The sequence below is a fragment of the Helianthus annuus genome, chromosome 16, assembly GCF_002127325.2.
Source record: "Helianthus annuus cultivar XRQ/B chromosome 16, HanXRQr2.0-SUNRISE, whole genome shotgun sequence".
Lineage (NCBI taxonomy): Eukaryota > Viridiplantae > Streptophyta > Magnoliopsida > Asterales > Asteraceae > Helianthus > Helianthus annuus.
The window spans coordinates 167,163,811-167,180,861 of NC_035448.2; the positions used below are offsets into that span (position 1 = coordinate 167,163,811).

The window sequence follows — 17,051 nt, forward strand, 5'->3', positions numbered from 1 at the left end:
TTACTTGATCAATTTTCCATTTTTTGTTTAGCTCATCCAATATGTCAACATCATTGGTAACAATTGATATTCCATAATTCTCAACAGCATTGACAATATTAAAGTCTGTTACTCTAATCACGAAAGCACACTTGAGGTTAACCAACGTCTCAAATTCAACAGGATATTCAGATATTCTCTGGGAACCTCATTTGTCTTGAGTATATATATTGACAATATCTCATGTGTGATCAAAATCTATATATCTAAATCTAATTTAATTAACTATAACATACTATTATATTTACCTCGTCCTGAATTTATAAAAGTTCCTTTGTAGTTTTCCCAGCAAACTTCAACGCCTCATGACCAAACAATATAAGTGTCACCGTACCGGTTGAATCTTGAACCCGAATTGGTATTTTAAACCTTAAAAGCGTATTTACATAGTTAAGAAACATAGACAAATAGATAATACGAACAACGTTACTTGTTGAATCAACAATAATAGAATTATGAATAACAGATACTTTACCTGGACAACGGGAAAACATCTTTTCCTTGACAATCCTTGTTCGAACATTGATACACCTTCTCATCTCTAACATCACTTGTTCCATCCTTCTTATCATAAGTTTCAAACTTTTGCTCAACTTTGGACTTGCAATGGTTACACCCATCATAATACCACATCTTATCAGAAACGATTGCTGCAATAGTTCCAACAATAACAACTTTTTTTGGCTGTTTAATTAATTAAAGAAATGAAAGCTTATTAAAATTTTGTTAGTAGTTAAAATATAAAATATAAAATATAAAATGTTTTAAAGAACCTGTATGATTGAGCCAAGATAAGCAATTGGTGAAAAAACGTCATTGTTCAAAAATTCATCTTCAACAGAACATATCACATATGACCCAACATGGCTACTTGACTCGGTTGAAGCAGCAAGTTTTGCAAGAAACCTACAAAAATTTATTTGAGGAAACCATAATGTGAAATGAACAAAAATTTACAAAGAAAAAATATAGTTGATACAATTACAAAAATAAAAATAAATAATTTTGCTCACTTTTTCTTGAATGTTAGCATCTAATCAAAATTGTCGTTAATGAAAAGCCGTGAACCATCAAAATTATTAGAAATCCCCTATTTACCTATTTTTAGGTAACATAAATAAACAACAAATCATATATCAAAATAGAAAAATTCTTGTATAAAAAATAACATATATATATATATATGTACGTATTGTATAAAGTAAATCGTAGAATTAATAAGATACCTCTGTATTTCTTAACAGCACCAAAACGGACAACAATGACAACATGCGCTTCACGATCTTTACTAACCATGTAAGAACACATGTCCTTAGCATAATCATCCCAAAGAGTTAAATCAACCTGAACATCTATACAATAGCATATAAGAAAATAATTTTAAGATTAACAACATTACGTAAAACATCATACTTCTGCATTTCTCCATGCTCCATGCTGAGGCCCGAGACGTTGCTTCTTTTCAACTATCCACCAGACTGATCTTGCGAAACTGCACTCGATCAAAACTTCTGCAACAAAGAAGTAGTTATATGAAAGATGGGATAAAACTTGAAGGAAGTGTCATTAACAAAATACAATTAACGAAATGCTAATAGAAAAAATAAACGATGTATATTATGTAAAAAAGCAATTTGTAAACTGGTTTGTGAAAATGAAGTAATGCAGGTTACTGAAAAAGGAACATCTAATATATATTAAAATGGAGGGAAATTTATTTTAAGAATATATAGCTATTTCTCCAGATATATGAATAAATATTATGTCAACAATAAAAAGCGGAAATAAAGAATGAGATACAAATAAATTAATATGAAGGTTGACTAAATGTTTTTTTTTTAAAAACATCATACTTGCTAAAATATATTACGTATTTTTTTATTTTTAATGAACTAATAAAGGAAAGTATACAAAATGTTGATTTAAGAAAAGTAAATTAAAAAAAATAATACACGGTATATTATGTATTACAATTGTCAAAAGTTTCCTAATTAAATATTTTGAATTTAACCACCTTAAAGTTCACATTAATTATATTAACGATTAATTAGAAAGTTTTGAAAAAATTGTCAATACAATATAAGTACTAAATATATAGAAGTTAATTTTAGAAGTTCATAACTGACGATAAAGTATGAAATTATTATTCATATTGATCGTGTATTAATTTTAAATATATGATTATAGGTTATCACCCGTGAATATTCACTGGTAGGATATTTAAATTTTATTATATAAATGTATATATATTTTACAAAAATATATTCATGGAGAGTTGTTACAATAAAGAAGTAGCTAATACCCTTTAAGATAACAAAAAGAGGCCGTAATTAATAGAAAACCATATATGATCTGATCTGTAGGGCTGGTCATCTATAGATGCAAGATATTAAGTCACGGTCCTTGCATTCCAGCAGTAAAGTCATTGTACAGATTCAAATTTAGGATAACATAAGACTATTGTGTATAGTGTTGTAGCATACCTGTGGACCTGGAAAGTTGTCTTTTCTGGCCTGAGGAATGGTCTAAGTTTGCGGAAAGTTTGACAACCATTAAAACCATAAAGAATTGCATCTTTTGACAGCAAGAAAATGCACCAGAAACTGCACTTTTTGACATAAATGTTTTTGTAAGAGATAAGCTATTTGCAACAATAAAATGCATCATTTGAAAACAATAATAAAAAGTGGCCATTCTACACTCTTTTGACACCAGCAATTACAAACTAATATTCAAGATTTGAGCATATAAATCAAAGTACATCCCTTTTGGTAAAACAAAATCTAAAAAATCAGTCGGATATACCATACATGAGATAAGCAAAGGAACGCAAATGTAACCAAAAGGAACTTAGTGAATTTTCCATTCAATCGAAATGTCACACCCCGACCACGTAGAACATACAAAACGTGGCGGAAACGTCGGGGAGTGTTGTAACAGAATCAATTGTTTCAAATCCATGGCAAATGAAGTTTCGTTTTATTAATCAAATATGAAAGTGTACATTGTTTTATACAAGAACCAAAGAGTACATAACATAATTTAACTAGTTCTTGTCTCGTTTTAAGTCACTAAGGCACAAGTCCGCCTAAGTATGTCTTGATAAGTCCTATGCATCATCTCCTGAAAACACATGTGAAAATAGGTACGTCAGCATAAAAATGCCTGTGAGATACATTGGTTTTGTGAAAACGGAATTCATGACTTATGTTTGAGAAAATGTTTAGTCATGAACCTTGTAATTTGCTTTGTCTTGTAAATCATTTGAAAAACGATAAGATCAGATGATATGTATAAATAAGAGAACACTGTATGGTTAAACGGATAACCATGTAAAATGAGTTTCTATAAGATAAGTCGTTTGTAAAACAATGTCTCGTGAAAAGTGTGTTATTTGTATAAAATGTCATATGTCTCAAATTGAAATGATTCAAATAACGCTACGATATGTAATACCATACAAACACTTATATATAGGAAGTACCAGCGGCGTATCCACCATGCTTGTATCATATTACACACGCCTCGTTACTTAATCACTTACTCAAACCAAACCATCAAGATCAAGTGTTTAACAATTGTAGAAATGTTCATGTATAGTCAAATGTCTATTGTCAAATGTAAATCATGTCAACAGATACAACTGGTTCACACGGTTCAATGGTTACAGACGGTTCGTGTAATCAAAGGGGTAAGACGGTTCACATAGTCAAATGGTTACAACGGTTCAAAATGTAGCATAATGTGTTCATATGCTGGATGAGCATATGCAATAGAAATGCAATGTAAAACCATGTACTAAGTATGCACACAATGGGCATATATAGCATGAAATGTAATGTATAACAATGTACTAAGTGCGCACACAATGGGCATACATAGCATAGAATGTAATGTAAGACGATGTACTAAGTACGCACACAATGGGCATACATAGCATAGAATGTATTGTAAAGTGATGTACTAAGTATGCACACAATGGGAAAAAATAGCATGAAATGTAATGTGAAACAATGTACTAAGTACGCACACAATGGGCATACATAGCATGAAATGTAATGTAAAACAATGTACTAAGTACGCACACAATGGGCATACATAGCATGAAATGTAATGTAAAACCATGTACTATGTACGCACACAATGGGCTTACAAAGCATGAAATGTAATGTAATCATGTACTATAATGTACTAACGAACATAGCAGGTATATGATGTGAAAACATGGAAAGCATGAAAGTAACAAGTAGGCACATGTGTTTCACCCCAAAACAGTTTGGAAAACAGTAAAAGAGGGGTTCAATGTACTCACCTGAGATTGCTTTGTAGTTCCTTGTGCAATAATCACACAATGCTAGAGATCACGGGATATCAAACGGCACCTAATAGGTAGCTATATTAATATACCAGACCAAAATCGGAAGGATCGGATAGTATGCGGGTTCGTAAACCAAACGAGTATGGAGACTCGTGTAATATGGTTTAACAAAGCCTACATACTAAAATGAAACCTAACCTAAGTGCTTACGGCCCATTACGACCCTTTAGGTAGCTTATTGTCACGCCCCGCATAAATTCAGCCCAAAATTTCAACATTCTAGACATTTCCAAGGCCATCTAGTCGCGTTTGGAGCTGCCCGGAAGGTTCCGGAACAGCCCGTATTTTTCCAGCAACATGGGGATACTATGAGGACCAAAATACAGCCAAGAAGGGTCTAGAAAACGCTGGAGAAAGCTGGTCAAAACAGCCATAAAAATCTGCCCAAAGAACTTTCTAGAATCCAACATAATATCATGATATTTAGTAACAAATATCTTAGATATTTAGGCATGATATTTTGTAAAGAATAATCTAGAACAAGAACACTCTAGATAGGCCCCAATGTAGTATAAATAGCTGATTTGGGGTCTCATTTGAGACATCCCCAAACACTTGTAAACATCACACTCTTGTAAGCTTCCTTTGTATAATACAAAGCATTTCTCTTGTATACTTGTGTTCAAGTATTACAAGCAACTTTCTTGCGATCCAACGTTCCCTTTTTGCAACTTTCATAACCAAAACCCAACGACACTAAGTCGGCTAGGCTTACTTAGACCGTGTTCTAAGGCTGCACGCGAGTTGAAAGACTAACTCCGTGACAAGTGGTATCAGAGCGACGTTTCGATCCATCTAAGATGGCTGATGATAAGACTCAACTTATAACCACGGCTGGTGGAGAAGAGACCCGTGGGCGCGATGACACTCGCAAAGGAGGAAGAAAGAATCGAGACATGTCCAAGGATTTGGTCGCAAGCTTAGACAAACGTGTGGAAGACGTGGAGACATCGATAGCTGAATTCAAGACACAAGTTGAAGAATTCAAGGCCGAAGTCGATATCTTCCAGACAAACACTAACGAGTCGCTGGAACAAATAGGTAGCGAGCTCGGCGAGTTAAGAGACGACATCAAACTTGCTATGCAAGTCATGCAAGCTGAATTAAAACAGATGTTTATGAAGGAGCTGGGGCAGGTACAAAGCAATATAGAGAGCAAGTTTGCTGAAAAATTCAAGGAATTGCAAATGGAACTAAACATTTGCAAACAAGCACTAGCAAACCGAGGCGACACCATCACTACTTCAAAGACTGAAGTCCCAAAGCCATCTCCGTTTGTTGGAAAACAGGAGGCACGAGCCGTTGACGACTTCATTTGGGAGATCGAGCAGTACTTTGAAGCTATAGACATCGTTGACGATGGCAAGAAAATCAAGACGGTGACCTTATACTTAAAGGAAACCGCGGCTCTATGGTGGCGACGGAAGCACATGGAGATCGAAAAAGGTATGCGCACCATCAACACTTGGGCTGATTTTGTAAAAGAAATTAAAAAGCAATTCTATCCGGAAAATGCCGAACACGATGCAAAGATTCGGCTACGAAACCTAAGGCAAAGGGGTAGCATCAAAGATTATATCAATGAATTCACTACCCTTGTGCTTGAGATTCCGGACTTGTCGCCCAAGGATGCTCTCATATACTTTGTAGATGGCTTGCAACAATGGGCCAAAACTGAACTTGAACGACGAAATGTTCAAGACTTATCTCAGCAATCTCTGTTGCTGAAAACTTGCACGACCGTAATGAAAACCGTTCGACAAGATCAGCAACTACAGAGACTGGCGATGCAAAAGGTGGGGGAGCAAAATCCACCAACCAAAATCAATACCGGAAGAATGATGACCGAGCATTAACATTATATAACAAAGGAAAAGCCGTAAACAAAGGCTGCTTCCTTTGCGATGGGCCTCATGATGCACGAGACTGCCCAAGGAAAGCCAGACTAACGGCCCTTATAAGGACCGGCGATGATGAACCTGAGGAAACCGAAGAGGTTCGCCTAGGCGCAATGCAACTTCAAGTTCTCAATGCATTAACCCAACTAACGGGAAAACCCTTGGAGATGGCAAAACAAACTAACCCGACAACCATCGAGGGCAACACAAAGAGACAAGGTCTTCGCTTTGTGAGCATAGAAATAAAAGGAGAAACCCTTAAGGCGTTGGTGGACACCGGTGCCAGCCACAACATTATGTCACTAAGCGAAGCAAAAAGACTCGGCTTAAGGATCACCCCACAAGAAGGTTGGATTAAAGCCGCTGATGGAGAACCCATACTGATCGAAGGTATTGCATGGGGTGTAAAGGCCAAGATTGGGGAATGGGCAGGCAAGTTACACTTCTCGATTGTACCAATTGACAACTACGACATCATACTCGGGTTGGATTTCTTTGAGAAAGAAAATGCCTTCCCAGCACCATTTCTAAATACACTTTACATCCTCAAAGGAGATAAAGTGTATGCCACACCCTTGGAGTCCAACACAAGGAACCGAGGCAAAACGTTATCCACAATACAACTCATGAAAACACATGAGGCATTCGGGCATCGCAACGAGGACGTTGCGAATTTAGGTGGGGGAGGATGTCACGCCCCGCATAAATTCAGCCCAAAATTTCAACATTCTAGACATTTCCAGGGCCATCTAGTCGCGTTTGGAGCTGCCCGGAAGGTTCCGGAACAGCCCGTATTTTTCCAGCAACATGGGGATACTATGAGGACCAAAATACAGCCAAGAAGGGTCTAGAAAACGCTGGAGAAAGCTGGTCAAAACAGCCATAAAAATCTGCCCAAAGAACTTTCTAGAATCCAACATAATATCATGATATTTAGTAACAAATATCTTAGATATTTAGGCATGATATTTTGTAAAGAATAATCTAGAACAAGAACACTCTAGATAGGCCCCAATGTAGTATAAATAGCTGATTTGGGGTCTCATTTGAGACATCCCCAAACACTTGTAAACATCACACTCTTGTAAGCTTCCTTTGTATAATACAAAGCATTTCTCTTGTATACTTGTGTTCAAGTATTACAAGCAACTTTCTTGCGATCCAACGTTCCCTTTTTGCAACTTTCATAACCAAAACCCAACGACACTAAGTCGGCTAGGCTTACTTAGACCGTGTTCTAAGGCCGCACGCGAGTTGAAAGACTAACTCCGTGACATTATGCTACCTTAACGCGTCATTCGCGTAGAACGCGTTTGGAACGCCTAACATCGTGACCACAAGGTATAACCTCGGAAGGTTACAGCTATGGTCACCTAATGTGTTTGGTCGGATCCTAATGATCGACCAAATGGGTCGGGTTCGAAAGTATAAGCGATTGTTTAGATCGCTTAACTTACGACCCTATATATGCACTAAACTAAAAGTGACGAGCTAAGCATGTTAGGACATGCTTAACTAAGTTTAGAAAACAGGTTTGGCATCAAAACAAATGGCTTTGATGCTCACGAGTAGTTTGGTTACAAAATACGCAAGAATGCGCATTTTGGCCAAAACTACGAGTCGTCACTGAGCCTAGATAACGTGGTAATCAGTAGGTATAGTCGCCATGGACTATAACCATCGTGATCACGCTCACGTTATGAAGTTCCAATGAACTTCGTGTTGACCATAGGCTGGTCAATGCAGAAAGTCAACAAAACGTTGACTTTCGGACTCAAAAAGCGAATAAAAAAACGAAAGAACACTTACGAAGGGTCCCCGAATGCTAATCTAGATCAAAATGGCTCAGGTATGAAACAAAGGTTCCAACTTAGAGCTTTTGATCAGATTTTTGTGGGTTTTCACCAAAAGGGGGGGGGTATTTATAGGAAAAGTAAAGCCGTTAGGATCGTTTCTTGAATATCGTGCCACGATCTTATGCGTACACTTGTCACAAAGTTGTGGTGCCTTATCTTGACCCTTAGCTCCTGAGATTGTGAAAGGGCATTGCCCTTTGGTGTGTTTGAAAGGCCAATCTTAGCTAGAAAACAAAATTTCTGTTACTGAAGGGGCCATGCGGCCCACATCAGGATATGCACAAACTCAGGCGGGCCGCCTGGGCCTGTCTGATCTGCACATACTTTCAGAAATGGCAGTTTTGGTCCCTGTTGCGTATTTAAGCCATTTCCGACACTTCTAAGGCCCGTAAAGCCAACTTTAAGGCCCTAAAATGATGCCTAAACATTGTGGACATGAAACATGCTCAAAAATGTGCCGGATGTTGGTTCGTTTGGCCGTACGATCGCGATGTTCGCTTAGTTACGACGAAATGCGCATAAGCGCGAAAGACGATCCAAATGACGCGACGAACGGATTTTTCTCATGCCAAACACTAAGGCATAATATAAGGATGCTTACATAAATTTTTGGATGTCCGGATGTATTCAGAACGTAAGTTATGCGCGAAAGTGCAAACTTATGCACCTTTTGACGGTTTTAGCCCCTGAATGATCCAAAAGTTTATTTTAGCATACCAAACCCCTCAAAGCCTATTTCTAAGCTATGTAAAGGATATTTAGGGTATGTTTAACTTATGGACATGTTCCGGAATGTTCGTTACAGTTCAAATTGGCATACTTTCGCGGTTTGTCAAGTTTAGTCCCTGTAAGCGAATTAACTTGTTTTTGCCATACCAAAGCCTTCCAAACTTATTTCTAAGTTATGTAAAGGTTATTTGAGGTATGTTGAGTTTATGTTGATGTTCCGAAGTATTTGTCGCATTTAAACTGAGTACGTTTACGCACCAGTTTGCGTATAATTCTCCAGAAAGCGATGTAGAGTTTGAAATTGAACAAGAATTGATATGTGCAAAAGATACACATATTTATACAAGATCCCAAGTATGAAATACAATATTTCGTCGGCTTGGTATTTGTTTGATGGTCGCGGTGACACAGGTGTCACAGTCTCCCCTACTTTAGGAAATTTCGTCCCGAAATTTATTCGTAGGAGTCTATTTGTGACTTTGCCAAATACCCACCAGCGATATGCAAGGCAATATCCTGTCATTTCCTTAACAGTCATTCTTCAGAAACGAAAATGAACAGACAGAATCATTTTCCTCAACGAGTATTCTTTAGAAATGGAAATGACGTTAGCAAACGGATGTTCATTTCCTCAACGGACAAATCTTCAGAAATGAAAAATGAACAGACGGAGTCATTTTCCTCAGCGAGTATTCTTCAGAAATGGAAATGAGGGATTACACAACGGATATTGATTTCCTCAACGGATAAATCCTCATAAACGAAAATGAACTAACGGAGTTATTTTCAACGGTTGCTTCATCAGAGTTGGAAATGAAGGATTACACAACGGATATTCATTTCCCTAACGGATAAATCGTCAGAAACGAAAATGAACTAACGGAGTCATTTTCAACGGTTGCTTCATCAGAGTTGGAAATGAAGGATTACACAACGGATATTCATTTCCCCAACGGATAAATCGCCAGAAACGAAAATGAACTAATAGAGTCATTTTCAACGGTTGCTTCATCAGAGTTGGAAATGAAGGATTACACAACGGATATTCATTTTCCCAATGGATAAATCGTCAGAAACGAAAATGAACTAACGGAGTCATTTTCAGCGGTTGCTTCATCAGAGTTGGAAATGAAGGATTACACAACGTATATTCATTTCCCCAACGGATAAATCGTCAGAAACGAAAATGAACTAACGGAGTCATTTTCAACGGTTGCTTCATCAGAGTTGGAAATGAAGGATTACACAACGGATATTCATTTCCCCAACGGATAAATCGTCAGAAACGAAAATGAACTAACGGAGTCATTTTCAACGGTTGCTTCCTCAGAGTTGGAAATGAAGGATTACACAACGGATATTCATTTCCCCAACGGATAATCTTCAGAAACGAAAATGCACTAACGGAGTCATTTTCAACGGTTGCTTCATCAGAGTTGGAAATGAAAGATTACACCACGGATATTCATTTTCCCCAACGGATAATCTTCAGAAATGAAAATGCACTAACGGAGTCATTTTCAACGGTTGCTTCATCAGAGTTGGAAATGAAGGATTACACAACGGATATTCATTTCCTCAACGGGTAAATCTTCAGAAACGAAAATGAACTAACGGAGTCATTTTCAACGGTTGCTTCATCAGAGTTGGAAATGAATAGGGTTAACTCTAGACACATGACATCACTTGCTGTGGTTTCTGTGCACTAAATTCCATAATTATGTATGCATCCATAATTACGTAATCCCTTGCACAGTCCGCACAGTTTGTTTTGTAATGTTTTGGGGAAGGATATCAAACTTGTGATGAGGGTGACTTCCATCGGGTCCTTTTAATTAGATCGACAGGGGATCTTCTTAGTTAGGCCACCAAGGAGTCCTTTCAGCTTTATCATCACATGATATCCCTAACCAGATTTTTGGATCAATCTGCTTAACTAGACCACTCAAGGGGTCTAATTTTGAAGTAGTACTTAATAATCCAAGGGACTTAACTATAACATAGAAGTCCATTGAGGATTTTAAGTAATACCTTTGGGTATCCTACTATAAATCTCTTGTACAAGGATATGTAAGACTCTACGAAGATTTGGATAACATAATTTGGATCACACAACAACACATAAGGGAACACATAAGCACAAAGTCACATAATTGTTTAACTTGATCATAATTTGTTATTACCTTGTTATTGATTGAATACGGATATGGAAACCAGTCGATGGGCTACAATGTCCACTGGGATCTATCTGAGAAGGTAGGAAGATCTCCCAAAATTTGATTTTTGTTTACAAGGAATCACCACATTCGAATTAAGGCATACACAATTAAGGACTTACGGGAAATCCTTAGGTACCCTATCAAGGATTTATAGTGGTACTTTGGGTATTCGTCATGTGTTGTAACTTGCGCCTTGTACTTCGCTTTCTTTAGAAGAAACGGGTACTTAGGAATTTCGTGGAAGACGCAAGAGATCATAGAATGGGAGAATTTTGGGGGTAGTTTGCTCTTCAAGGAATACGGTTTCTTTGATTGTCGGTATTGTAAGGGATATGTCGTTTATACATGCAATCACAGAAATATATTGCAATGTAAATAAAAGACTTATTTAAAAACAACGGTAATAACTGTTTCTTGGACCTTGACAACAAAAGGAAATAATACATAAGACGTGATTATTTCTAAACGATGTTGTCTTCTAGTCAGTCAGGTGCTTATCCCTGTGCTGGATTTGCATTAGCAAGCCTTGGGCAATTTCTTCGGAAATGACCCATCTCGTCGCAGTTGAAACAAGAGCCTGGTAGAAAACAACCTAGAGCAGCTTGGTTTGGCGTAGCTGCAGTTGGGCAGACTCTTGCGGTGTGGCCTATAAGCCCACAAGTTTGGCATTTGTGGCACTGTACATTGGCGTGATGATGGAGGCTACATTGGTTGCACAAGGGTGCAGTTCCATTGTATGGTTTTCTAACAGGGGGTTGAGCTGGTTGGTTGGGGACGGCTTGACCATTGTGAGCGACCACGGCGAAGTTCTGAGAAGCCTTCCGCTTCTTTGACTTCTTAGGGGATTCAGTCTGTTCATCCATGGTCTTTGATTCCTCGATTGGGTTCGAATCCCCTACCGGTTTCTTGTCACCTTTTCGGAAAAGTTTACCTTTCCTGATCTTTGATTCAGTCAAGGTTGCAGATAGCTCAATGGCCTGTCTAACTGTAGTAGGGTTGCTACCAGTCACAATGTCTTGTATTGAGTCAGGGAGGCCATCAATGTACTTTTCGATTGCTTTATCCAAAGGTGTAACCATATACGGGCATAACAAACTTAGCTCCTCATAACGATCCGTGTAGGCTCGATGCTCACCGCTAACTTGCTTAAGATTGTCGAACTCCGTTTCCAAGGCCCTGATCTCGTGACGAGGACAGAATTCCTTCATCATCAGAGCTCGAAGCTCTTGCCATGTTTGAGCCAGTGCCACATCGGCACCCCTATCTCTCATCACACCATTCCACCATGTCAAAGCTCGTTTCTCAAAGACGCTAGATGCGAATTCTACCTTTCGCCCGTTTGGACACTGGACATGTCTGAAGGTGTTCTCTAAACTCTCGAACCATTGCAGAAGTGTAGTCGCTCCTTGAGACCCAGAAAACTTTGATGGCTTAGCCGAGTTGAACGTCTTGAAGTTACAATGGCGGATCCCAACGGAGAAAACAGCCATACAAACGAAGATGACTACGATAATGCGTAAGTGCATCTGACAGGCGCACAGTTAAAGGCTCTGATTGACAACGCTGTTCAGGCAGCTCTTGATCGTCAATACACCGAGTCTCATAGCAGAACCGTATCAAAACCACCCTCCAAACCAAAGTCACAATCCAAACCACTCTCCAAACCCAAGAAAGATGACGATAATCACTCGTCCGCTGAGAATAGTATTCGTCGTGATCGAGAATATACTGATGCATCCGGTGCCAAGGGCTGCACCTACAAGTACTTCGTGTCTTGTAAACCCCGAGAATTCACAGGGGAAAAGGGTGCTGCTGATTGTATCACCTGGCTGGATGAGATGGACACTATTGTGGACATCAGTGGGTGTGCGGAGAAGGATGTGGTGAAGTTTGTGTCACAGTCGTTTAAGGGCGAGGCCCTAGCATGGTGGAGAGCGTTGGTACAAGCGTCAGGTAAGTCTGCTCTATACAAGATGACATGGGAGGAATTTATTTCTCTCATTAAAGAAAACTACTGTCCTCAGCACGAGGTTGAGAACATCGAGTTTGATTTTGTGTCATTGGTAATGACAAACCTGGACTGCCAGGCCTACTTGACGAGCTTCAATACGATGTCTCGCCTGGTTCCGTACCTTGTGACGCCAGAGTCCAGAAGAATCGCTTGTTTCATTGGGGGATTAGAACCCGCGATAAAGGCTAGTGTGAAGGCCTCTCGGCCGACGACCTTCAGGTCAGTGATTTACCTCTCCTTGTCTCTCACTTTAGATGCTGTCCATCTGAGGACGCTAAGGAGCAAGGAGGCAGAGAAGAGGAAACGTGAGGATGATACCTCACGAAGGTCAGGAAAGAAACACCGTGGAAACGGTGATGGCAAGAGAGGGGCTGAAGCAAAGAAAGACGGGCAACAGTCAGGAGAGAGACCCAAGTGCAAAATCTGCCAGAAACCCCACTCTGGAAAATGCAGGTTTGAGTCAAATTCACAGTCCCAGCCAAAGTCTTTTGCCTGTGGACTATGCAAGTCCAAGGACCATAAGACGGTGGACTGCAAGAAAATCAAGGATGCAACATGCTATGGTTGCAATGAAAAGGGGCATATCAAGAGTAACTGTCCCAAGAATGCCAGGAAACCAGAAGAGAACAAGAAGACGAATGCGAGAGTCTTCCGTATGGATGCAAAGGAGGCTGTGCTGAATGACAATGTACTTACAGGTACTTTTCTCGTAAATAATATATTTGCAAGAGTACTTTTCGATTCAGGCGCTGATAAATCCTTTGTAGACCAAAAATTTTGCAAATTATTGAATATGCCTATCAAAACCCTAGACGTAAAATACGAGGTAGAGTTAGCAGACGGCACGATAGAAACCGTCTCCACTGTTCTAGAGGGATGTGAAATGTCCATTAAGAACCATTCTTTTCCTCTATCTCTACTTCCTTTCAAACTAGCGGGTTTCGACATAGTTCTAGGCATGGACTGGTTATCCCGTAATCAGGCCCAAATCATTTGCAACAAAAGGCATATAGTGCTAAAGACTCCGAGTGGTGAATCGCTTACCATTCGAGGAGATACGCCGTATGGATTACCCGAGGACGTATCTATGCTCAAGGCTTCTAGATGTTTAAAAAGGGGCTGTGTCATTTACATGGCTCAGGTGATAATTGAAGAGCCCAAGCCGAAGATAGAAGATCTTCCTGTCATTTCTGAATATCCCGAGGTTTTCCCTGAAGAACTACCTGGGTTACCCCCAGATAGGCAAGTGGAATTCAGAATAGATATCATTCCTGGAGCAGCTCCCATAGCTAGAGCGCCCTACAGGCTAGCTCCGACTGAAATGAAGGAATTAAGGACCCAGTTGGATGAACTGTTGGCAAAAGGTTTTATCAGACCTAGTTCGTCTCCCTGGGGAGCACCTGTCCCATTTGCGAAGAAGAAGGATGGATCGATGCGCTTGTGCATCGATTATCGTGAGCTGAACAAAGTTACCATAAAGAATAGATATCCTTTGCCAAGGATCGACGACCTGTTCGATCAGCTGCAAGGAGCGAGCTACTTCTCAAAGATCGACTTGAGGTCGGGCTATCATCAGCTAAAGGTCAGAGATGAAGATGTGCATAAGACAGCATTTAGGACTCGCTACGGTCACTATGAGTTCCTAGTGATGCCTTTTGGGCTCACGAATGCACCGGCTGCGTTCATGGATCTCATGAATCGCGTCTGCAAGCCGTACTTGGACAAATTTGTCATCGTCTTCATCGACGATATCCTTATATATTCAAAGAACCAAGCTGACCACGAGAAACACCTCCGTTGTATTCTCGAATTGCTACAGCGTGAGAAACTCTACGCCAAATTCTCTAAATGCGAATTTTGGCTACGAGAGGTTCAATTTTTGGGTCACGTTGTAAGTGAGCGTGGTATCTAGGTGGATCCCGCTAAGGTAGAGGCAGTCATGAACTGGCAAGAGCCAAAGACGCCTACCGAAATTCGTAGTTTCCTGGGGTTAGCAGGATACTACAGGAGATTTATTGAGAATTTTTCAAGGATTGCTGCGCCCTTGACTTCCCTAACCAAGAAGAAAGAAAAGTTCATTTGGGGCCCAAAGCAGCAAGAATCTTTCGAAATTCTGAAGCAGAAGCTAAGCAACGCACCTGTGTTGACACTACCGGAAGGTACAGAAGAATTCGTAGTTTACTGCGATGCGTCACACACTGGCATGGGGTGTGTACTTATGCAGAAAGGCAAGGTGATTGCCTATGCTTCAAGACAATTAAAGGTGCACGAGAAGAATTACACCACCCACGACTTGGAATTGGGTGCCGTTGTATTTGCACTAAAATTGTGGAGGCATTACCTCTATGGTATTAAATTTGTGATTTATTCTGATCACAAAAGCCTTCAACATCTGTTCAACCAGAAGGAGTTGAACATGAGGCAACGCCGTTGGATGGAAACCTTGAATGATTATGATTGTGAGATCAGGTACCATCCCGGCAAAGCGAATGTAGTCGCTGATGCCCTGAGCAGAAAGGAAAGGGTGAAACCTATTCGGATCAATGCCAAGAGCATTGAAGTCAGGAATAACTTGATTGAAAGGATCTTAGCTGCACAGCGAGAGGCTGTGTTGGAAGCTAATTATCCTAAGGAAAAGTTAGGAGTAACCGAAGAGCAGTTAACTCTTAGCAAGGATGGAATCCTTAGATTGAACGGACGAATATGGGTTCCGATTTATGGAGGACTACGGGATGTTATCCTCCAGGAAGCCCATAGTTCCAAATATTCTGTCCATCCTGGAGCAGACAAAATGTATCAGGACTTAAAGGCAAATTATTGGTGGATAGGCTTGAAAAAGTCTGTAGCCGCCCATGTAGCAAAGTGCTTAACTTGTGCTCAAGTCAAAGCTGAGCACCAAAAGCCGTCTGGCTTGCTACAACATCCTGAACTTCCCGAATGGAAGTGGGAGTGTGTAACTATGGATTTCATTACCAAGTTACCCAAAACAAGGAAAGGAAACGACACAATATGGGTCATAGTCGATAGGCTGACTAAATCAGCTCATTTCCTACCCATCAAGGAGACGTATAGCTCCGATATGTTAGCCCAACTTTATGTTGATAAGATTGTAGCCTTACACGGCATACCTGTGTCTATTATCTCCGACAGGGATACTAGGTACACGTCTCATTTCTGGAAAAGTTTCCAGCAATCTTTGGGCACGCGTTTGAACTTCAGTACGGCTTACCATCCACAGACGGACGGTCAGAGTGAGCGTACCATTCAAACGCTAGAAAACATGCTTCGTGCATGTGCGATCGATTTAGGTGGTAACTGGGATAAGAATCTACCCCTAATCGAATTCTCCTACAATAACAGCTACCATACCAGCATAAAGGCTGCGCCTTTCGAGGCATTATACGGTAGGAAGTGTAGATCGCCTGTTTGTTGGGCGGAAGTAGGAGAGGTCCAATTATCAGGACCAGAGATAGTTTTCCAGACAACAGACAAGATTGTTCAGATTCGGGAACGTCTCAAGGCTGCCCGCGATAGGCAGAAGAGCTACGCTGATCCAAAGCGTAAGGACTTTCACTTCGAAGTAGGTGAAAAGGTGTTGCTTAAAGTGTCACCCTGGAAGGGGGTGATGCGTTTCGGCAAAAAGGGCAAGCTGAGTCCGAGATACATAGGACCTTTTGAGGTCACAGAACGTGTCGGGTCAGTTGCCTATAAGTTGAACTTGCCTGAAGAGCTCAATGGAATTCACAATGTGTTCCACATCTGCAATCTCAAGAAGTGCTTCGCCGATGAATCATTGGTGATCCCACACACAGATGTGCATATAGATGAGAGCTTAAAGTTTGTAGAGAAGCCTTTGTCGATTGAAGATCGACAGGTGAAAAAGCTTCGAAGAAAGCACGTACCAATTGTGAAGGTCAAATG

General features: G+C 40.0%; 1 long non-coding RNA gene across 1 annotated transcript; it reads right to left on the reverse strand.

Annotated features, from left to right (window-relative positions):
• Nucleotides 1-328: 328 nt before the first annotated feature.
• LOC110906195 lies at nucleotides 329-870 on the reverse strand. Its single transcript, XR_002573737.2, has 3 exons — nucleotides 813-870; nucleotides 515-689; nucleotides 329-408 (listed from the first exon to the last, which is right to left on the reverse strand). It is a non-coding gene; the product is annotated as an uncharacterized LOC110906195 (long non-coding RNA).
• Between the last annotated feature and the right edge of the window lie 16,181 nt (nucleotides 871-17,051).